The 25,237-nt window shown below is 28.3% G+C and overlaps 1 protein-coding gene across 2 annotated transcripts in view; it reads right to left on the bottom strand.

Annotated features, from left to right (window-relative positions):
• Positions 1-23,915, bottom strand: part of LOC119599945 (protein singed) — a 41,954-nt gene extending 18,039 nt beyond the window's left edge. For both annotated transcript variants that reach the window (XM_037949896.1, XM_037949897.1), the window contains exons 1-2: positions 23,413-23,915; positions 15,128-15,154 (exon numbers count right to left, since the gene is read on the bottom strand). The gene's annotated coding sequence lies outside the window, so the exon portion shown is untranslated. The remainder of the gene's footprint in view (positions 1-15,127; positions 15,155-23,412) is intronic.
• Between the last annotated feature and the right edge of the window lie 1,322 nt (positions 23,916-25,237).

The raw sequence follows: 25,237 nt of genomic DNA, 5'->3' as shown, positions 1-25,237 counted from the left end.
TTAATTAAAAAAACTTTTCAAAGTCAGCGTTAGTTTTGTTACATTTAACACTTTGATAGACTTGCCATAGTTTCGACAATCTGCTTTTATTTGACAATTGATTGTTTGAAGGTATGACTTTTAATCTCCGATTAACGTTTTAACAAAACTGTAAATTTTTATCCCATTTTTTAATAACATTATTTGACATATGATACGCTTCAGTTTAAAAAAGTTGAACTTTTTACTTTATTATAAAATCTCTTGACTATGTTTTTCTCAACGATCTATACATTTCCGAAATTTTGCGCTTTGATTTCAAAAACAAGTCATTGAAGCAGAGTGACAGTAAAATGTGAATTTCGGCTTTTTATATAGAAAGTTTAAATGACATTTCTCTTGATCTTGATCAATCTTGACAAATTCAAATTAAAATGAATTTGTAGTCAAGGTAATGATTAAACAAAATGTTGAAAAACAGAGTGACTGTAAACAAATAAAGAAGATCTGTAAACGTTTTTAAGAGATTATCTTTTTCAGAATAGTCAAAATAATCCAAAAAAATCATATGTAGTAAAATCGTTAAAACTTTGAATAAGTTATATTTGTTTTTTCCAAAAAGGAATCGAATTTACTGATAATATCTAGCATTGAGATACGTCTCTGTTTAAAAACAAAACCAGAGTCTGTTATTTCTGCTATGAATGCTACAAATATTACAATTTAACATTTTATTTTTAATCTTTTTTTTTCTTTTAAGGCACAGCCTTTACGACAACAATAGTTTGCAAATTATTTTCAAACCATTAAAGTCTACAATAGATGAGGTACTTATGGATGTGTACTCTTTAGCAGACATAAATTTTGTACTTTCAGACTTTAGCTTTTTATAGTAAAGTGTTGTTTATTTATCTACCTTTACTGGCTATAAACATGAAATGACTACCACCATAAACCCAATAAACAAATTTGTTTAAAGAAGTAAATTTTTGAGTCAATAGTATTGGAAAGGTCTTCAAGATACCTTTAGATTGATATACATATGTAATTGCTCACTAGAAATTAGCAACTTAATGGTGTTTTTGGTTAATATGCTTTCCGACACTAATTTATTTGTTCGTAGGGTGCCCCGGTAGGCTAGTTGGTAGTTCGATTCCTACCAGAGACTCTGGTCTGTCATATTACAATTTCAATCCTATTTGTTAACTGGGTATCTTGGGTTCACTAACGACTTGTTATGTTTCTATTTTGGACAAGAAAACTAACTATCTATTTGTAGATGTAAGTATTTTATTTTATTTTTTTTTTTAGTTTTCGTTTAGTCATTAAGATCTAGTTTATGGTTAAAGTATTAAATCTAAATGAAAGAACATTATTTTAATGTTTTGCCAATGGTTAAAACTATAAAAAAGAAAAATTCACGTAGGAGTTGGTATTAAGACATTTAACAAAGTTATTCTAAATAAATTCAATAGTTGATGGTAAAAATTTCTAATAGGTCTATGAAAATATTTTAAGAAATGAATTTTAAATGATTATTTTATCTAAAGTGTCAAAAGTTTTATTTCTTTGGCAATTCTCGTGAGAAGATAATTTTCAACTCGCTGTATTCTATTGCTTTAAAAAAACATAGTTTGCTTTGCACACAATTAATTATTTTGATATGTAAAGTATTTAGAATTCGTGGTGATGGGATACAACACTTTTCAATTCCTTAACTGTGAAAAAATAAACACCATTTTAATAACATTAAAGTTGTGTTTTGCCATTAGATAAAATAATGTCAAAGAAATTGTAACAATTTGTTCTTTTCACATTTAATTTTTGTTTTGGACTAAAAACACTAGATGTCTTTAATGTCGTTGGTACCTGTTGCTATAAATTATTGCTTCCTTTAACGAAAAAGTGCAAACACGATTTCATTTTAACTTTATGTCTTGTTATTCTATTAAATAGCGTGATAAAATATTTAAATTTATTCAAACAGCAGAGTGCGCAGTGCCAATATGACTATTATACGTGATGAGTAGAATTGATAATTTTCTATATGCATAATTGTTATAATGTTCATCTCTAGACTACAAATCGTTAATTGCTTTAGTGGACATATCAACGGTCATAGATTGACATTTAGTTATCAAAATTTTAAGCTATGCATACTACTAAGCGAACATGTAAGTATGACGTCAAACACTATCGGTTATCTGTAAGCACTACTATCCGAACCACCAAAAGAATTACATTTCACCAAAGCTAATGATATGTGATAGTTTAAAAATTTCCACTAAATAGTATCGTCGATAAACCACTTTCTAGAGATTTTTGGCGTTTTTTCCCTAGTCACATTATTTATTTGAATATTTTACAAAAATATATAGTCTAGTCTAAAGTCTAGTCTATAGTCTAGTCTATAGTCTAGTCTATAGTCTAGTCTATAGTCTAGTCTATAGTCTAGTCTATAGTCTAGTCTATAGTCTAGTCTATAGTCTAGTCTATAGTCTAGTCTATAGTCTAGTCTATAGTCTAGTCTATAGTCTAGTCTATAGTCTAGTCTATAGTCTAGTCTATAGTCTAGTCTATAGTCTAGTCTATAGTCTAGTCTATAGTCTAGTCTATAGTCTAGTCTATAGTCTAGTCTATAGTCTAGTCTATAGTCTAGTCTATAGTCTAGTCTATAGTCTAGTCTATAGTCTAGTCTATAGTCTAGTCTATAGTCTAGTCTATAGTCTAGTCTATAGTCTAGTCTATAGTCTAGTCTATAGTCTAGTCTATAGTCTAGTCTATAGTCTAGTCTATAGTCTAGTCTATAGTCTAGTCTATAGTCTAGTCTATAGTCTAGTCTAGTCTAGTCTATAGTCTAGTCTATAGTCTAGTCTATAGTCTATAGTCTAGTCTATAGTCTAGTCTATAGTCTAGTCTATAGTCTAGTCTATAGTCTAGTCTATAGTCTAGTCTATAGTCTAGTCTAGTCTATAGTCTAGATTTTTATTAAATTTGACGTTTTCTAGCGGGTTTTGCAAAAACCTAATTTTGATCTTCTTATTAATTCTCAAATATCACTGCTGTTGTTTAGCAGTGAAATGTGGCCATTCCTTAAAATTTTTATTCCTCTATGTACAATTTCAAATGCTTTCACGTGCCTTAAAACTTAAAACCAATCAACTACAAACCAACACAATTCTAAAAGCAATTAAACTGAAATTTAAAATTGTCTAAAAAACTTGTTAAAGTTCTTAAATAACATCTACAAGATCTGCGGAATTAGAGAAAAAATTAAATGTGTAACCAATACCGGTACAACATACATACTTGTTGTCAAAAACCAACATCAAATGAAATGTAGAAAAATTTAACATTTTTAATTGTACGATCATCTCTTAACAATTACGAATACTTTTTTATGGAAGTAAACAAAAAATGTCTACAATTACATGATATTAAGATGCAAATAACATGTTTAGCAACTGCCTGAATTAAAATTAAATTGTATTCGTAGTTGTTGTATGTATTTGAAGATTTTTACCGCACATCAAGTCAAACCAAGTTGGCAACATGGGCGTACTATGTATGTAAATACCAAATAATCAAAATGACTACATAAAATACGACTGTTGTTTTTAAATTTTAACAGGATTTATTTATGTAAGTAGATGTTTGAAAAAAAAAAACAAATAGTAGGGACACTTAATAAAACTAAAAATAAAAACAAATTAATAAAGAAAATCAAATTAATATTTCGAAATCATAATGTTTGCAACGCGCAATACAATTTCTAAATGTTTAACATCAAATTAAGTTGTCCACTTAACTTCAGCCACACGGACGATAGACCGTGCAACATTATAAATTAATCGTTTATTTTTTACAAACATATTTACAACTCTTAGGCTGTTGATGTTGACCATAATTGTTGGTGATAATAATAATTTTCTCCCCTATCTAAATGTCAATAATCATTCAACTCCTTTTTTGTTGTTGTTGTTGTTGGTTAACTTTTGCAACTTCTGGCGCATCCATATCTGCAAGATTTATTTACACTTATCTATAGTGTGCGTTTATTGTTCAGTAGTTGTTTGACGTTATTTCTTGAGCAATTTACAATTAAGTTTTTTTAAAAAATAGTTTTTTTTATAAAAAAAACGTTAATTTTTTAATATTGCCTGTACATTAATCTTGATGATGTTTGTTAACGAACTCTACCGACAAATCGTTTATTTTTCACTTAAAATTGTTGTTTATGTTTGAGTCAGAGCTATGCAAGACTGAATTCATAATGGTTTTTTACCTAATTCAATGACATTTAGTTAATAAATATGTTATTTAAAAATTAATGTTCCTCAATAACTTTTTACAATTTTGTATGTATTCTTTTTCATCTCTGCAGACAACACTAATAAAGTTATTATATAGTTTTTTTACTTTTTTTAATGTTTATAAATAAAAAAAACACAATTTTAAAGTTTTTCTTCAGTTTTTGCCAATAATTGCAGTGAAATTTGTCAAAAGTAACATAAAACATACTCATGGACTTCCCATTTTGGGGAAGCTAGGGGCTAGGGGCAAATATGGACCAATCCCTATAAATTTGATGTATGGGAATTTCATCCCGATATTAGTGTATAACATTCCAGTAATTTTTTCAAATGGGCTTTGTATGCGGATCATTACTTTTGAAGAGTATAACAATATATATTTTTAATTTAATACTTTTTTTAAAGTATACTATGGGGAGTCGAATTGAAAATAATAGACTTTTAAATTTTTAAATTATTAATACAATCAAAACTCTAATTTACATTAAAAGATTAAAACACACTAAAATTTAAAGATTATAATCTGTTAATACCTTAATTTATTCTAGAAAAATACTCTAAACACAAAACCTACATATAATCGTTAAAAAAAAATTAATATTAACAATAATCAGTTCATTAAAAACCACAAGTCAATCATTTATTTTGTTATATGTATTAAATAAACAAACTAACAAAACAAAAAATGTTGTTGTGTAAATAAAACTCAAAATTAAATCCAATATAGTAGAAAGATATCAGATTTTATTATGATATTGGTATGTTAAAACGACAGGCACGTGTATTGGTATTGCTATGATTCCCATCATTGTTACATAGACTTACAAGTGGTGACCTTGTTATCACCCTTACAAGTCATGTAATTGGTGTGTGGCTGAGATATTGGTTTTTAAATGAAGGGTTTTAAATATGAGTTATTAGGTAATATTTTTAGGAAAACAATTATTATAAAGATTTTTGTTAATGCTAATAAAATCTACCCTGAATATTTTTCTATTTTTCTGCTTTTATGCTAAATAAATTGTGAAATATAAAAAGAATTTGTTTGATTTTTATTTAGACTTGTAAAAAGCTTATCCACTCGAAAATACAAATTGGATGAAAACGTTGCATAGAAAGTAGTGAAATTTTTGAATTTCTTAGAAAATTAAATTTTTTAATAAACTTAAGCCGATTGTACTAGGTCAGTAAACTTTTTAGCTAAACAAATTTAAAAAAAATGATTTCATTTGTAAAACAAACAAAGAAGCGAATGGAATAAAACTGGAAAAAATGCAAAATTTAACAAACACGTGAATATGATTTAGTTTGAATATATTTAATTATAGCTATTGTTATATTTAATTATTCAAAAAATCTTTTGTTCTAAAACTAAAAGAAAAAAGAAACCAAACTTTTGCAAAAAAAAAATAATAATTTAAATGATTAAACAATTTTATACACAAAATAAGATTTTAAAATCTTTTACAAAAAAAAAACTTTTTTATATGAAATTGAAATGTGAAAGAAATTTTTAAAAGCTTAAATTGTTAAGAACCGTTAGGGCAATTAAATTTAAACAATTTAACAAAACAGAAAAATTTTTCAAAAAAACGATTTCTAACTTTTGTGCAATATACACAAAAATCAGCAATAGTAGTGATAAAACAGGAAAAAATTATAAATGATGACTAATATTTAATATGCATACATACATACATAGGTATGTATGTATATGTATACTCATTTAAATATTAGCTTTGCTGTATAAATAGTTCAAAATTGCTAGAATTTATCTTGTTAAAGCAATAAAAAGTGTATTTTTTACAAAGTATTTTGTCTCCCATGGCAATGATAAAATTATTACTATTTTATCAATTGTTTTATGCAGCTAGAAGACAAATAAACTTTTTTCATTATTTTTTACAATCAAAATTCATTTAACCGCAGCCATTTTGAAAGGCTTTTGTTATTAAGTTTTCATAGTCAAATATTGCAACAAAAAAAAACTTTTATAAACTGCAATTTTTGTTTTTTAGGTTTATTAAAGATTCGTGTTTAGTTACGCCTCTTAAACAGTTTTTAGTGTTAAGAGAAATAAATTATAAACGTGGCTTAAAGTCTTAAAAGAAATCTTTTTGATTGGTATAACATTAAAATGTTAGAAAAACTCCTGTTATTCCAGCTTTTTCTATTTTTTTTATTATTTTTTTGTTAACGCTTCGATACCCTGTCGAAATCCCAAGATAAGCAGATGCAGAGATTGTATTTCAATAGAAAAAATAGTAACTACATATTACGAGCAATAAATGAAAGCCACAAAATTTGTAAATGATTGCTGGTTTGCTGCCACTTTTTCCTTTGTTCAGTCATTCCAATTGTGTCGAGTTCAATAAAGTTCAGTTAAGTTATTTTTAAAAGTAGTTTTCTAACAATTTCCTTTACAAAAAGGAAAATCCAATTTCTTTTATTTGAGATCAAACTCTACTGGAATGATTATTATAATTATATGAAAATATATTGAATAAATTGACTGTTTCTCTGTAGTGGTAATAATAAGAAATATTGAAACTTATAAGTTAAAGTTAACCCAGATTAAATTAATTGGATATTAATCCAGGTTTTGAACATGTTTCGACAAAGGAAATTATATAAATATTTTTTAATAAATAACAATAAATGTAAAGAACTATTTTAGACTACTCTAGTCTATAGTCTAGTCTATAGTCTAGTCTAGTCTAGTCTATAGTCTAGTCTATAGTCTAGTCTATAGTCTAGTCTATAGTCTAGTCTAGTCTAGTCTATAGTCTAGTCTATAGTCTAGTCTAGTCTAGTCTAGTCTAGTCTATAGTCTAGTCTATAGTCTAGTCTATAGTCTAGTCTATAGTCTAGTCTATAGTCTAGTCTAGTCTAGTCTATAGTCTAGTCTATAGTCTAGTCTATAGTCTAGTCTATAGTCTAGTCTATAGTCTAGTCTATAGTCTAGTCTATAGTCTAGTCTATAGTCTAGTCTATAGTCTAGTCTATAGTCTAGTCTATAGTCTAGTCTATAGTCTAGTCTATAGTCTAGTCTATAGTCTAGTCTATAGTCTAGTCTATAGTCTAGTCTATAGTCTAGTCTATAGTCTAGTCTATAGTCTAGTCTATAGTCTAGTCTATAGTCTAGTCTATAGTCTAGTCTATAGTCTAGTCTATAGTCTAGTCTATAGTCTAGTCTATAGTCTAGTCTATAGTCTAGTCTATAGTCTAGTCTATAGTCTAGTCTATAGTCTAGTCTATAGTCTAGTCTATAGTCTAGTCTATAGTCTAGTCTATAGTCTAGTCTATAGTCTAGTCTAGTAGTCTATAGTCTAGTCTATAGTCTAGTCTATAGTCTAGTCTAGTCTATAGTCTAAGTCTAGTAGTCTAGTCTATAGTCTAGTCTATAGTCTAGTCTATAGTCTAGTCTAGTCTAGTCTATAGTCTAGTCTATAGTCTAGTCTATAGTCTAGTCTATAGTCTAGTCTATAGTCTAGTCTATAGTCTAGTCTATAGTCTAGTCTATAGTCTAGTCTATAGTCCTAGTCTATAGTCTAGTCTAGTCTAGTCTATAGTCTAGTCTAGTCTAGTCTATAGTCTAGTCTATAGTATAGTCTATAGTCTAGTCTATAGTCTAGTCTATATTTCAATTTTGTGTGGTATAGAGGAATTTAACAACATTATCAGATAGAGCTGACAATCATGGACCGATCTTAGCAATTTTACATAATTTTTAGGATTTAAACGTTATTGGTATAGATCGCCTTGTGATTTACAAATATTAACATACATATCCGAGGTAAACTTTTGTAATTGTTTTTCGAAAAATACATCTTGTTCTAACACTCGAATTAAAATTCTTTCTTATCAAACTAAAATAATTCCTAAGGATGGTCTAATGGAAAAACAACAAGCACAGCTTATTAAGTTTGATTTAAAATAAAGATACATTTATTAAATTAACATTACTCTGTCTGTTCATGCAATAAACCCCAAAATATTGTTAAATATCAGATTATCAATGTAGCAATTTAGAAAAACTCTATTTCTAAGTATGTATAAGTATCTTGATCTAAATCTCAAGACAATTTCCTAAAGTTAACGGTTTAGAATCGAAGAAACCAAGCAACATGAAGTCAGAGAATAAATAAAAAAACAACCTACAAATATGAAATACAAACGTTGCAAATAAGTCATTGATCAAGTTACATGATACAACAAGTCGCACTAGTACTCTCTTCGTATGTTTAAAGAAAATTGTGCTCACCATAGTTTAATAGCTTGTTATACAACTTTCGTAGTAGCATCTAGTAGATTGCAATAAATTTCGAATAAAAAATAAAGTGCAAGAAATAAAATAAATGTTAACATTTTCTTAAACACACAGAGAAAGGAGAAAAATATATAAAAGCAGCAGCTAAAAAAGTAGAAGTAGTTGAGAAGAAAAAAAAAACGATCTAATTGAAACTGGATCAACAAGATCTAATGAAAATGCAGTTACTCTTGACTGTTGCACATTTACTCTACGAGTGTTACGAGTACCTGTATTCATTGCTTGCAGCCAGAAAGTATTAAACTTGATCATCAGCACTTTTATTTCAAGTGTTGTCGTTTTTTTTTATTTTATGTTTTGTGATTGCGTTATGTGACATACAATCTGATCAAAGAAAATTAAATTTATATGATTTAGTTTTATTTTTTTGCTATGACTAAAGCAAAAATTTAATTGTAGCAGATAAAGTCGACAGCTGTGTTCACTTTTCTTTGGAAATTAAAATTCGGGAGGTCCGAATTGTTTTAAATTAGAGTGGGAATAATTACTAATCACCGTACGAACGAATCATTGGAAGGGCTTAAGTTTCGATCAGCAATCTTCAACTAGTCTATGTTTTAGAATTTTGACTAGCACACAGTCTAGACTATTTTTTAGTATATGAATTGATCTATGTATGTACTATTTAGTATAGGACTAACCTATTTATTAGTCTTTGGACTAGCTTATTCACTAGTCTATGGACTAGCTTATTCACTAGTCTATACACTAGTATATGGGCGAGTCTATTGCCTAGTCTATGGATTTGCCTGTTGATTAATTTATTGATTAATCTATGTACTAGCTTATTGACTCGACCATGGTCTAGTGTATAGACTAGTAAATGGACTAGTCCATTGACTAGACTATTAACCAGTTTAAGAACTAGTTTGTTGTCAAATATATGGAATATTCTGTTAACTAATCTTTTAACTAATTTAAATAGATTAGTCTATTTACTAGTCTGTATACTAGTCTATGAACAATTGACTATTAAGTCCATGGACTAGTTTTTTATCTAGTTTATGTAAAAAGTACAATAGCACTGAATTAATATTGATTTTCCAAATAACATTTCGCTAATCTATAGACCAATCTATGAACTAGTATATGAATCAGTCTATGGATGAGTCTATGGACCTGTCTATGAATTAGTCTGTTGACTAATCTATTTAATAGTCTATGAACTATTGACTAGTATGTGAAAATTACAATATCACTGAATTAATACTGATTTTACAAATCATATTTCGAATAAATGTTTTACAAACAATACGAAAAAATCGGATATACCTCAACACTATCATCATGGGTGATGTTATTTTTTAAATACAATGAAAATGATTCAAAAGAAAGATGAAAGATGGAAGAAAAAAAACTAAACTTTACTGGCATTGATTTTCAATGAGATTTGATGACGTTTCTTAAAAACGTGTGGTTGGATAGTTGGTGTTGTAAACTGCAACGAATACGTTAAATGTTATGATGAAAATTGCAACCACAACAAAAATAGAAAGAAATAGAAAACATGAACAGCACATTACACATATCTATGTACGTATGTATGTATATTAATATGTATGCACTTACATATTTATTTATTTATTCAATGACAATATTTGCAACTTATAATGTTGCACATGCATTTTTGAAATAGTAGCACGTTAAGCCAACAATACAACATTGTGAAATATTAGTGAGAAAAACGTTTTTATTCTTCATTACGTAGTAAATGTTTTTTTTTTTTTTTGCACTTCCCAAATGAGTTACTGTAACAAACCATGTTTGAAAAGTATAAAAAAGCTGTAAGTGGGCCTGTAGACTCAATTATAATTTGTTGAAATTTTCTTTTCAAGTCTCATTTGGTTTTTTCTGTATTCAATTAATTTTTTAAACACGCATAATAATAATGAATAGTATAATTTATCATTACTTATTTGCAGATCTTGTCTCTTAGTCGTGTGCCATGCTAGAAAATTGTAATGCATAAATATGTATTTTTATGATGAAGCTGAGAAAAATCCCTCATACTTTTAGCATGAAATTTTTTATCTAGATGTTGATAACTAAGTACAACTTGGTTTCCATATGTTTTGGCTCTGATGGTTATCGTTGTTGTGACTAAATGAACGCCATCATCATCAGCATTATTTACATTGACACTTTTAATTGAAGGTTGCATTTTGGCGTTATATTTTCTTAAATATCAAAGATGATCTTGTGTAAGATTTTCATTATAAATTGCTTTTGTTTGAAACAAGGGTATTAAAATGAAAAGCATTTCTTTTTATCACATCTTTATAAAAACAATGTGAGTAATTAAAACACATTTAGCAAGATATGTAACTGTTAACTGTTAACGTATTATTTTATTAGATCTCACCGCAAATGGTTAATACACATTTAATTTGTTTTAAGAATTCCAGCAAAAAGCTTATTTTACAATCTGCATTTCTTAGCTTGCGCTTTGCGCAAAAGATTTAAAGTAATTTGCCAAATTGTTTGATTTAATACCATATGCGGCATTTCTTTCAAAAATGGCTAAAAGAATTGTATTGTGTATAATAATAATATGTATTGTTTGTTTAAAACTAACTAAATTTATTAGTTATTTGCAAATGTTTAAAATGGTATAATTTTTAAAAACGTTAGTTTTGTCTAATTCCAAATTTTAGCCGTAATTGGAAGTGATATTATGTTTAAAGAAATTCAGTTAACGTTATAACAAAATTTTTGGTTATTTTTTTAATTATTTAAATGTGTTATTTTGATACTATTTATCAATAAGTATGTATATGTACATATTTCAAAATTGACAATTTGATTTGCAATAGCGGTATTTATTTAAAAAAAAATATTATAAAATCACAATTATAGCAGAGATGGAAAATTTAGCGCTATAGTACTTTTTCTGTACTTTTTGTCAAAGAAAAATATAGCAGTACATCCCGAAATACATACATACTACATATGTATGTATTAGACTAATCCGCAGACTAGTTCAGAACCTGATCAATAGATTAGTTCGTATACTAGTTAATACATTAGCTCATAGACCAGCCAATAACTAGTTCATAGGCTAGTCAATAGTTTAGGTAATAAATAAATAGACTACTTCACTGACTAGTCAATAGGCTAGTTCATGGACTAGTCTATATACTAGCCCATAGTGTATTAAAAGTCCAGTTAAAAGTCTAGCCCATAGAATTGCCCACAACCCAGTCAATAGACTAGTTCAAATACTATTCAATAGTCTACTTCAAAGACTAGTTCGTACACTAACCCATAGTGTACTTTATGGACTAGTCAATAAACTAGTCCATAATGTAGTCAAAGACCAGTCAAAAGTCTAGAACATATGCTAGTCCGTAATCTAGTTAATAGACTAGTCCAAATACTAGTCAATAGACTAGCTGATAGTTCGTAGACTAGTCAATAGATTAACTCATAGACTAATTCAAAGACTAGTCAATAGACTTAGTCATAGTGTAGTCAAACAGCAGCCAAAAGTCTAGCCCATAGACTAGTTTAAGTATAACTTAGTCAATAACCTAATCAATCAATAGACTTGTTTATAGACTAGTCTATTAAATACTAACCAATATAGTAATTCATAGTAGCCTAGAGAATCAATAGGCTAGTTCTTTGACAAGTCTATAGTCTAGATTATAGACTAGTTCATAGACTAGATTATAGACTAGTCCACAGACTAGATAATATAACACTTCAGTCAATAGACTAGTCCATAGTGTAGTCAAAAACCAGTAAAATGTCTAGCTCAAAGTCTAGTCAATCGACTAAATCGATTCCATCTTTAGCGTAAGATTTCAAAAGCATTCTTCTGTACTGTGAGAAGTTAAAATTTCGGACCAGGGAATTTCTATTTTTTATAGTGCATACATACTTGCTGTTTCCCTTTTTTCTTCCTTTTAAAATTCATTTTATTTTAGTATTTCAAAATTCCAGAACTGTCATCTAACAGCTGTCACTATTGTTTTTTTTTTTTAGACTTAAATTAGCTTCAAATTACTTCAATAGCCAACTTAACAGTCCATAAAATACAACTCAAATCATATTTGACTTTTATTTCTCAAACTAATCAAAGATAATTTTCTATTGAATAACAAAACGTTGTATACAGATATCATCTGTAGCATCTGTTTTATTTGTCCTCTTCCAATTAAATAAAAAATAAATTAAGTAAGATTTCTAATCTAATATGTAAACAAAAATATAGAGTGTGTGTCATTTTACAGTTTTATGTAAATTATTACATACATACCCGACGACCGTTATAACAACTCAAATGCTTTGTTGTTAAAAAAAATGACATTTATTCAAACATAATAAATTGCTTTCATTCAATCAATAAAATATTTTACATCAAACTCATATTGATTGAAGAGTAACAGAAAAAAAGAGTTAATCAATTAATTTAATGTCTTTTTTATAGATTTCTGTTAGTGGCAGACAATAACAATCTTGTCTGCTGTTTTAGACTCTCCATATGTTGTCCATAATTATTTGATAAGTATTAGAAATATTTAATAAAAAGAAATTTAGATCACAGCTATTAACAATTTGAAATTTTTTCTCATCATTTTATGAAGTAAAAAGTTTTATGAAGAATGTGTCTACTTTCATTTTTTAACAGTTTTAATCGATTTTATTGTTAATTGTTAAAGTAATTCTTTATTTAAGGGATTAAAGAAACAACTGAGATATGTTTATTAAGGTAATGATTTTATATAGTAGACGTACAAATAAAAGTAACACAAGTTCCCGGAATTGCGCTGTTAATATAACCATTAAAACTTGGTGCTTTAAAATCACAATACTACTTCCCATGGGTTCAAATAATCTCATTAAATAATCCAATATTTCTCTTACCAAAACTTTTCTATGAGCTGGTTTGGATAAATACGTTTTATAAAATAAAATTGATGTCATCAAAATATCATATCGTGTTAAGAATGAAATTACATTTACTATAATCACTCATTTATACATTCCTAGGTACTTTAGAAAAAAAATAATGATTTCAAACAAACAGCTGATTGGATTTTCTGTAACTTAAAAAGGATTCAATTAAAATTCCAATTATTACTTATTATTTTCTTTGGCATAAGTATGTCTTAACCCCTTAAGACACAACTGTAGTAAAACACTTACTACAGCTTCCTGTAAACACTCGTAAACACAAAGAAAGAATAGTGTTTCAGAAAAATTAACAAGAACAAATAATGATGACGTTGAGGAACACGATGATGATGATGAAACTAAGACGTGAAACGTGATGTGAGTATGAGTTAAAAGAAAAAAAAAACATATTTTTCAGTTCACAACTCTCATACAAAAATACTGCATGCTGCATGTTTTTCTTCATGTTGCCATCACCAGCTCCATTACCATTTCCATTTTCATCAACATTCCAATGGAGCAAAACTAATGTGTATAAAATAGAAACCGTTTGGCGCGACATAATTCACATTAGAGTTCCCCTTTATTATTTCCTATTGTATTCATGCAGCTTGTTGTACTTATTGTTGTTTTTTTCAAGATTTTTACAAAAAAAAAAAAAAAAACAGCCATGACAGACTTGTGGTAAAACAATTGCTTTAAAAAAAAAAAAAAACATTTCACAATCTTAACTCAAAGTAAAATTTGTTTGAATGCAAAAAAACAATAATAAGAAATGAACAAAAACGTTTTAAAAAGCACCAAAACATGATTCATATGGTGAGGTTTATGATGCTTTTCATATAGAACTGTTTTTACTTTTTGACTTAAATTCAAAAAAAAAAGTTCTTTGACCCTTAAAACTTTATTCTTTACATACACACATATGTAAATAAAATTTTGAAGATATTGGTGGATATTGAATGAATAATATATAAAAACGATATTTATAAAAAATTACCATATTTACTGAATCTAAAGGATTCGAATGTATTTGTTTTATTTGTCAAGTAAATACATTTTCAATCTGAAATCAAGCATATCGTGCGATTGCTTCTTCAAAGTAAAAATAACTTCCCATATAGCGTGAAATAATTTTCGAGATTGTTTTTTTTTTATTTTATCTTATTTCATGCATTTTTTACTGATATGAATGACTCCCTCATTAAAATTTCTATCAAAATTCTTGTAGTTTGTCTTGTATAGTACGTAAACATTATTAGGAGGGTAACTAAAATTTGACGTTACCACGACAATAAAATCTTAGCTTTGGAACTTGAATGACTCGGGTTTAATCACCATGTTTTAGTGTTTTTTTATATAATTTTGAAAAAAAAAATTTCAGGAAGTGAAAATTTTGAAAAACGTTTAATTTTCTTCAATAAAAGATATACCCCTAATGTAGCTTCAGATTTCTTATTATGTACCGAATTTTTCAACGCAAATTAAAATACTAAAAATAGTTTGTTTAGTGTTTCTATCTGAATCTAATTAATTAGTTTCTAAAAATTATCTTTTTTTGGTTAATTTGTTCTACATTTTAACGGAAGTCAATTAAAATACTTACAAATATTGTTTAGACAAGAAAATTGATCTAGAAAGAAAAGCAAAATATTTGATTAATTAATAATAATTGTGATAATTTACAAAAACAAGCGGATTTTAAGAAAGAAATAAGATTTGTACTTTAATAAAAAATCAACAATTTCCATGCCTAGCTTTGATCCAAATCAGTCTATAAAGAAAGATGGAGACTATGGACTTCCTCTACGATTGATGTGTAAAATTCGAAAAAACCAAGTGAGTAGTGTCAACTATTTGCCAGTGGATTACGGTGTTGTTTCACCTTTGAACAGTTGTCCTATAGTTTCAATTGGAAAACACTACATCAAGGTTTTCTTTTCATAAAAAGTTGCACCATTTATTGGGTGCGCAGCACTCCATAATAGTTGTGGTGACGTTTTGTTCCAAAAGATTACAACTTAAGATGTTTTGCAGCTTGTATGTATGATGTGTTGTGTTTACACGGGGGATTACATTGAAACAATTATTATACACACATACAAACCACAAAACTTACAAGTTTTTTACAAAAAAAAAAAACAGTTGAATAGAAATAAAAATGTTTAAAAATAGCAACAGCAACATTATTTATTTCAAGGGCATCTGTGCTAGAAAAAATTGTACGGAGTTAAACTACGACTGCATGCGTGAACTAAATGTGCATTTTAATGTAAAAATTGTATGGGTTTCCTTTTGTCAACAATGTCGCTGTCGTTTTTTTACAAACACTTTAATTTAAATACATTTTACATAAAGTTCTTTGACATTTCCTACAAAACTCGTAAAGTATTTACTTTGCATAGAGTGATATCGGTAGGTATGTATGTATGTAAATATGTTGCATTTAAAATGCATAATAGTATTCAGTAAACATTAGTCTCAAGAAACCATTAAAAAGCTAACAAACAAACGAACAGCAACAATATACATATATACCCCAAGAAAATGTCATCAATAACTGCTTACACTCGAACATCAAATAAGTCTTACCCACCCATTGATATGTAAACACATACAAATGCATACCTGATTTCCGGTATTGAACGGAAGCCAATAAGTTGTAGAATTTTAAATTGTATGCATATGTATGTATGTGTTGTTGTATTTTAAATGCAATCCAGCCATAAACAAATTACCATTTAAAGTAATTTAACGTTTTACTACATAAATCTTATTTATAGTCTTTGTTAATTTTTTATTAAATTTTTAGCGACATATTCGTGACTCAGTTTTAATTTATTTTTAACAATTTAAGATATACATATTTAAAGAAGTTTTAAAGTATTTTTATTTCGATATGAAAAGGGTGGAATGAGTCATGTTCTTAAAACTTTGTTTTTTAATTCAAGGCATATTTTTAATACAAAATTTATATTTTAATATTGGCTGGTTGCAACAATAATTTCGTACAACTTTTTCCAAAAAAATTCAAAAATCTTTCGAAAATTCAAAATTCTGGAAATATCTTCATATATAGACAGACAGACAAACATTGATAAATCGAATTCGCTTCTTACACTCAGGTGGCAATTTACCTATTTGGAATCTCCGGTCCATTATACGTGCACTTTGCTAAAGTACTTGAGCTATCTAATCTCTGACCATTGCTGCCCCGTTGCTTAACTTCCGAGATGTAATCACAGTCAGTACGTGGATCTCGAAGGAACTTCAACCAACTGACCAGCTAGGACAAGTCCTGCGGGCAACTGGCTACCCGTAGTAGCAGATTATTTCGTTCTCTGGTTCGACCCCATGTCAAATCATTCCAATGAAACTTCGAGGAGTGAATTGACATCACCAGTTTATAGTACCGGCAGACTAGAGGTACTGGTAGCACCTCTTTACCCCTGTATGTTGATATCAGATTTTAGAAAATCCCAGATATAATTCTTTAAGACATGCTTTCGGAAGAACGCTATTTAAAATCAGAAAAATTGGTCCATAAATAAAGGAGATATTTTCGTTTTTCTCACTAGGAATATGGAATTTTCTATAATATTGTCTATACGTTTGTAATATGAGGTTGGGAATTAAAGATGGAATTATGTAGGGTCTTATTTACGAACAGGGTTACTGAATTAATTTTTTTCTTTTTCTGTCCAATCTGCTTTTAGTTTTCAAAAGAATTCTGACTCACTTCCGAAACAAAAGGTTTAGTTAAATATAATTTTATTTTTGGCATAAACTGTAGGTATGTTTTACATTAAATTTAATCTCTTCTTATAAATATGTATTTCTTTTTGCAGTGTACAAACCAAACCACCCCTTAAATATAATTTTTGCCAAATAATGCGTATTTTGAGTAAATTTCATTAAAATTTTCGAAATATTGTATGTATTTATTACGGGGGTGTTTTCTTTATTACACACCTTTATTTTGGGCTTAGGAAATGTCATTAAGAATTTTGGCTTAAAGTTTTTATGCATTTAAAAAAAAGGAACAGACAATAAACAGAAAGTCAGACATTTTCGAAAAGTTAATGTGGGTTTCATTAAGGGTTGTTTATAATTCTTTTATCTAAACTACTTTACTCCATTTCCATAAACATTTTAAGCAAAAGTTTAGTTAAAATTTAATTCAAACACCATGTCTAAGAGGTAGGGTGATAGATAGCGTGCTAATACGCAGTATAAATACAAAACAAAAGTGATTTATGTTTAAATTACTCAGGAGAGTTTGTAGTTTAGAAAGTGTTAAGTGAAAATGTCCATGGGATTTAAAGTCTATTATGTTTTATTGAGTGCAAAGTAAATAATTTTTTAAATGATATAAAAAATATGTTAAGAAAAAAAAATAAATAAAATAATCTTCTACAAAATCTATAAATAAATCAGTCCCAAGAAAAACGATTTCATATTAATCCATTTGTATCCCTAAGTTATTTAAAAACTGCAGTTATAAACCATTGATAACTTTTTTAATACCGGGGTATGTCTGTATGATCTTGTCAAAGATTTTTTAATACATTTTCGAGTTTAATAATCATGCAGTGCCATAAATCTGTTATTGCAACAACAACATCTAAAATTATTACAAATAATGCAAAGCGTTAAATGTTTCTACTTTATGGACTCTGTACCATGTTATTTACACATGCTTATTGAATCAGCTACAAATTGTGCGTTGTATTGAAGATTATCACAGAATTTATATCTTTTTATGTTGAATATTTGCAGGAGGCTCATTGCACCCGCAATCATATTCTTGAAAACAATCATATTTACATACATACATATGTATGGAAGTACATACTTATAAATATGTATATACAATTTCGTTGTATTCCTTTAGTTTGTTTTACCAAGGATCCCCCACATTCAACCATTCACGTAGAGTTCTCTTCACTACGCTTCACTACACTCGAGTTTAGTTGGATTTCGTTGTTGGTTGGTTTTAGTTTGTGTTGACGATGACTCAGTGTTGAATGGAAAATGTGTCTGTCGGCTGCATTTGCAACATAACAGAACATATACAGCAAACCAACCAAAATATGAGTACAACAGATAAATACTTAGATGGATACAGTCATACATTGTCTGTGACTGTATTATGACCAGAAGTTTGTTTCTACTTTTGTAGTTGCTCCTGCTGCTGATGTAGCTGCTTTTGGTGTTTTCTTGCTTTGGCGCCCGGCGTTTTTTTTATTCATTGGCTTTTTTTTTTGTTATTGCACATACGATTTCCACCGATTTCTTGCCTTCAAAAAATAATATAAGACAAATATCCCCATATCGTGTTTAACACTCATATTTGTATCGTATGTTGCCAACATGTGTCAGTGCCATGTGTTTGTGTTGAAGTTTATTTTTTATTTGTTGTTGCTGTTATTGCAATTGCTGTTGTTGCTGCTGTTAAATACGTTCAAAATTTATTCGTGTGTTGCCAAGTGACACAGCTTCATTATTTATTTTCATTTAACTTTAAATCAGTCTCGAAATATTTTTTATACTTTGGGGAAATTTTATGTTAAATATTAAATTCGGTAAAAAATAACATTGAATTTTGTATTTTTCTATTACATATATTGAATTTGAACAAATTATACTATTTTTAAAACCTCAAGGGACTATTAAGTTAATTTTTTTTTTTATAAAATACGTCCAAATTATGAGAGCTGTGAACAATTCTGACGTTATCTTATAATATAACTTCTGTGAAAATGTTTTCATTAATCAGAAACTCTGTTTTAAAAGAAAAAGGATTTTATATGCATACCATAATCAAATAGGGACCGATTATAATATGATTTTATGAATGTACGTCTAAATGGTGCTGTGTGGAATTTTATCTGGAATCCAGAAAAATAATAAAAGCTAAACATTACATTAACGCAGTAAATCTACGCACAAAATAATAGTATGTACCATACTGAAAACTATTAAATAACCCCTCGAGGATAACTGAACTCTTTCATCACTGTAAATTCCGATCTCTCTATGGGAAAAACATTGTCTCAATACCAACTATGTCTTCTCAAAACGGCCCGCAGATCAATGACCAAATTTAATGGTTTTTAAATTTGCGAAATAATTTATTTTTTCTGCAGAATATTCATACAAACTTAAATATTTGAGCATGTACTCAAATTAACAAAGAATTACTCGAGTGTTTGTATGTCTAAAAAAATTGAGGTAAATGTGTTGAAATTGCACGATATAACAACAAAGAAATAAAGACTGAAATTTATGGTTTCAGAACGTGTAATGTGGGGAGAAATGTTTTAAACTACAAGAACAAACAATGCAGTAATAACAACAACATGAAGTAAACACAAACAATAAAGCGACAGCAGCAGCACACGCCCCAAAAGCGCAAGAACGTACGAATATCCTGTTAAAAAGGAGATGAAATGAAAACATCATCATCTACGTCAACTACAACTATGGCCCTTGAAAATAATAACAACCCTGTAGTTTGGGATAACCTGTCCTCTGCTAAAGATTTTAACAACCACTAAGGATTAGTCACAATTTCAGCAATTAGTTATTTTAACATGAACGTGTGTGTCATGGGAGGAAGTCTTCTATTACAAAAGACAATTGGCTTTGTAATGGATTAATTTTGGTGTCTTCCCTTATTTCTAATTTATTTTAAAAAACTTACTCCTTGTAAAACTGCTGGGTAATAACAACAATATCAAAGATACAACTAGAACCAACGAAACGAAAAAAGGTAGTAAAAGGTCTGAATAGGAAAAATAGATACACAAAAAAACTCCCCAATAAGAAAAATATACACAAAAGAAACAAGAGTAACAACAACAACCAACGAAACAAAACAACAAAGAGAAACAATAATAATGAAAAACTACTACTATAGAAAAGTATTGCAACAATTTAATCATAATTAATAATAATAAATATAAAAATAAACAAAATATGTACTTGCACAACAACATCATATATAGACCAATTAAATTTATTTCAGAAACTTGGAACAATCTGAAGAGAATCTTATTATGTTCGCTTCTGACCAATTTTGGATCACATGTAAGTAAAATGGAAAACAATGTAGTCGTACAGCATTCCCGGTGTGAATGTTAACAAGACTTAACGATAAAATAATCATCAACGTACATAAATAACTCTTTTTAATTTCACATTCATATCAACAGACAAAAAGACAGACTGACAGACAGACAAACTAATCGAATACAAAGTGTATTTTGAATGATGATACGAATACGACAACATTGCCTTGGAAATAATGATATATGATTTGCTTGAATACGATTGTATTTTTATTTTCTTTCAATTCATTTGATCTGAGAAAATTCATTAAACAATAGCAAATCAAAGAGAATAAATGATGATGATGAAAATACTTGCAAGTTGCAATAATTCAGTTGCAAGAAAAATGACAACAATAAACGAGCAAACGTTGTGTATGAGCAAACGAACGAAGAAATAAATAATAAACAGGACTTATAAATTAAACATGAGCAAATTAGTTTAGAGCATATTTTCTGTTTGATTACACAAATACAAATGCATTCATAAGAAAACAATGCTCTCACATGTGTAAAAATAAACTTGCCCTCAACCCTCAATCTCAATCCTTCTATATAAATCACAGGTGAGATGAAGAATAATGGATAAAATTCTCAGCTAGGCTATGAACTCGCATGAAAAGTATATTGGTAACTCTAGTATACGATGATTTTTTAATTTTGGTAAATAACTCTAATTTTATTTAATGACAATGAAAAAAGGACATCCATTAAAAAATAATGTTTCTCATTTTGATTTTATTACTTCAAGAGTTCCATGACCACATCAGACCACATACAAAGATTTGTAATAATAATTTGATCATTCTAATTGATGTAAGATAGATCTTAGATATATTAGTTAATACGCTGAAATATGCTCATTAAATGAAGGGGATAAAATCCCGGTTGTTACTGCTGTTGTTGAACTGACAAACTTTGGGCGACTGGAATCCAATTGTCGTCGGAACGCTATTCTATTTCTAAGTGTAGATCACTCTACTTTTGGTATTCTATGGAATCATTAAAGTTCTCATTACGAAGAGGGACCAGTGAACCAACGAGACTTTGTGAGAAGGATTAATGCTAAAATAATGCCCCTATTTAAAAATAACCTATCTACTGTCCCTTAGATATAAAAGGAGAAATAGTGGGTCCTATATAATATCAAGACTCAAAAAATAAGCGAATTGTAGTTCTGTAAAAAGCAAAATTGTAGAATTTTTTTTTCGCTCCAATCCGTGAATTCTCGATAATACTGCAACTAGGATAGGTGGAATCTGGTTTGCAGGATTAAATCCTTAGAGCATATACATATGAAAGTATTTTACAATTATTCCCTAATTTCCGTCTCGAAGAGCGAGGTTTCTTGGTGGTGTCTACAAACTTCTCCATACTTTTCTTATTAGGACCATCACTCAGAGGATGACCCTTACTAATACTGTGCATTGTGATGGAACTAGGAAAATAGGTTAAGGGAGGAGGGATATAGGGAGTAGTGTTTGTAAACATTCGACTTAAATTTGCCCACATCGTGACAGGTAAGACCACTGTGTACGGACAGTACATCAGTACAGTAAAACATTGTGCGATCCACTGGCCAATCGACCACAAATGGGAGTGTTCCTGAAGAGAGGCTTGTGTTGCGTGTAAACCTGCATGTATCGGGAATATCTCTTATTTCAGAGGAACATATTCCATTTTAGTATTGATAAAACAGTGAAACACACCTCACATTGCGACGGTGCTCAAGAGAATCAATAGATTTGGATATCCTACTGTCACCGATAAGTATGAGTTAAATCTAATAGAATTCAAAAATATTTAAAATACATACCTTTGAAATGTTATAAAAAATAACTTCTAAACAAAACAAGTGTTTCAATTAAAGTTTTTGCGCATAGATTTCAAAGATTTTATGCAGAAAGGTACAGAATTGAATTTTCAAGATTTTATTTTAATCGTTAATATGAAACCCAAATAAAGGTTAGGGATAATTAGCTTTTAGAAAATAGTTTCTAAATGAATTTGTGTTGGAAGTTTTTACAACTTTAAGAGCAGTAAAACCTTTGGGCAAAATTTCTCGGTCGTCCTACGTATTACTAGTATGCGCGAATACAACACAAGTCTGAAGCAAACATACATACATAATTGGCAATCTTCGAAAGCAAGAAAAGGTGGTGTCGGGTAAACTCGTAGACAAGTGTAAGTTTTTTTATGTTTTCTTCGTCTACTTCTTCATCATCATCAACTTTTAATAATAATGTTTTATATATTGTGTGTAAGTACATACATAATCATATGTATGTATCTATATATTATATACAATTATATTTACTTACACATGTGCATAAAAATAGTATATGTAAAATAAGTATGTATAGTGAAAAAAAAGTGGAAAATGGGGGAAAATACAATAAAGTTTAATGCAATGCCAATGTCGCGGTAATTAGATAAATGAACAACAACAACAAGAAAACAAAAAGAGCCGGTTATTTTGCACCGCTAGCAAATAAAGAAAAAGGCAAAAATAAGCAAAGCAAACCAATTATTAAACTAAAACCGTAATAATAATAAAAAATATAATAGTCCATCTACATAGAAATTAAAAAAAGAAGAAAAGAAAAAACTTAAAATACCTATTTAATTAAGCCCCCACATAAACCTCTTTTGGTAAATTGCTTAAAATGAAAAAAGTTTTGCTAATATTTAAAGTGTTAACAACTTCTTTTAGCTGCTTACATTTTCTTATTTTGCGTATACAATTAAAAAATATATAAATGAATAAAATAAAACTTACTTCAAATTTAAAATTCTTTTGTTTTGCGAAACAAATCCTTTGTTAAAAATATTTGCTTTGATTTTTTTCTTAATTTTATTTTATTCTTTTTACTTTTTTCCCCGTATTTATTCACAATCTTCTTTTGATTTGTAACCGGCTTTTAACCTTTATTTCTTGTTGTATTTTTCTGTATTCTGTTACACCCTTTTAAGGTTGGTTGTTGTGTATGAATTTATTTTTTGTTCCAAAATAATTTCACTTTTCAAAAAAAACACTTTGGGTTGGGTTTTTTTCAGATGATTAAGGATATTTTTTCTAATTGTTGTTGGTTACAGTGTTTATATTATTTTTTTTCTAAATTTTCTTATTGAATTTGATTTTTTCTATTAAGAAATATTAAATACACTTCTTATTAAAAACTTCCTTTTAACTGGCAAATTTAAATCTGACTGAATGAATCCGTTCTTCTCAACTAAAGACAACCACTCACGACTCGTTGCAAGACTCGAATGAAAATTTGTTTCGTTGGGTCTGCATTTTTCTTTCTATAAAGCCGGCTTTTGTGTTTGTTTGCCATGTTCGTTGTTATTACGTTCGCTTCGAACATGTTGGAAGGGAAGATGGTAAGAAGTTAGACCAATGGTAATTTTCAAAGTTTTTGTTGCTTATCGAACATGAAATGAGGTTTAACATCGAACTTAATCGAAGTTTACAATATTTTCTAAAGTTTATAGTCAGAAAGATGAAGTAGTAGTGAGTGTATTAATTAAAAGTTAATAATTTGGAAAGATAAGAGAGGACGCACCTTAGAAATAAAACAAATGACACTAATAAAGTAATTAAATTATTTTAATAGAATGTTGAAAAGTCTTTAGAAAAGAAAACATACATTTTTTGTTTTAAAGTTTTAAAAATAAATAAGAAATTATGGAGTTTATCATTATAATGATAATTTTTTAGTTTCTGTTAGTACTATTGGATAGTAGTCCAGACACAAATTTTCGTCTCCATCGGTCAAGAACTACCAGAGTTAGGGTGGGGACATTTTGGTCATACAGGGTTTTTTGAAATGAGGCTACGCTAAGCTAGTGGGTGGGTTGCTTTCGCTTCCCATAGACTCTGGTCTTCTACACTACAACGGGCGTATAGGTTGGGATATAATTTGTAATTGCATTGTAATGAATAAATAAATAAATAAATTAATATGTATGTATTTATATTTGTTGAAAAAAGTCAAACTATTTTTTTAAATATTAGCAAAGGATGAGAAATTGTATTTAGTGAAATTTAGATTTTTGATAAAAAAAAATAATTTTTAATAATTTTTTGTGAATTTGGTTTCACTTTTAGTCTTAACGCTAATAAATAAAACATTCTCAACCAATATAATTAATTTTAGAAAGTATTTGTAACAGATCTGTCTTTAATTTTATACAATAAAAAACATATTAACGATATTTTATCTTCTCACTACACATACAATATTTTTGTTTAATTGAATATCCTTAATTTATCATCAAAATATTTATAAACTAATGTCACCTTACAATAAGATAATTGTATAAAAAATGAGGACATTTTAAAGTAAAGTTGTAAACTTGTTTGTTATAAATTTAAATAACTCTCTACTATTATTAACATTTTGAATTATAAATATTAATAAAAATGAAGCAATAAAAACAATAATAAATGAATAGTACATACATGCAATATATTGTATCTCTTTTGTCAACACATTTTTTTCAACAATCAAACTAAATAAAAGAAAAATATGTGAAAATTTGTCATATGTTTTCGTTTTATTTATATATAGGAAATATTTTCATGCGTCAAGTAAACATTT

This window comes from Lucilia sericata, unplaced genomic scaffold, assembly GCF_015586225.1.
Source record: "Lucilia sericata isolate MDLA Ls3-8-SP2 unplaced genomic scaffold, ASM1558622v1 Contig000097F_arrow, whole genome shotgun sequence".
Classification (NCBI taxonomy): Eukaryota; Metazoa; Arthropoda; class Insecta; order Diptera; family Calliphoridae; genus Lucilia; species Lucilia sericata.
Note: the sequence above shows the minus strand (reverse complement) of the source record. Positions and strands in the feature narration are given on the sequence as shown.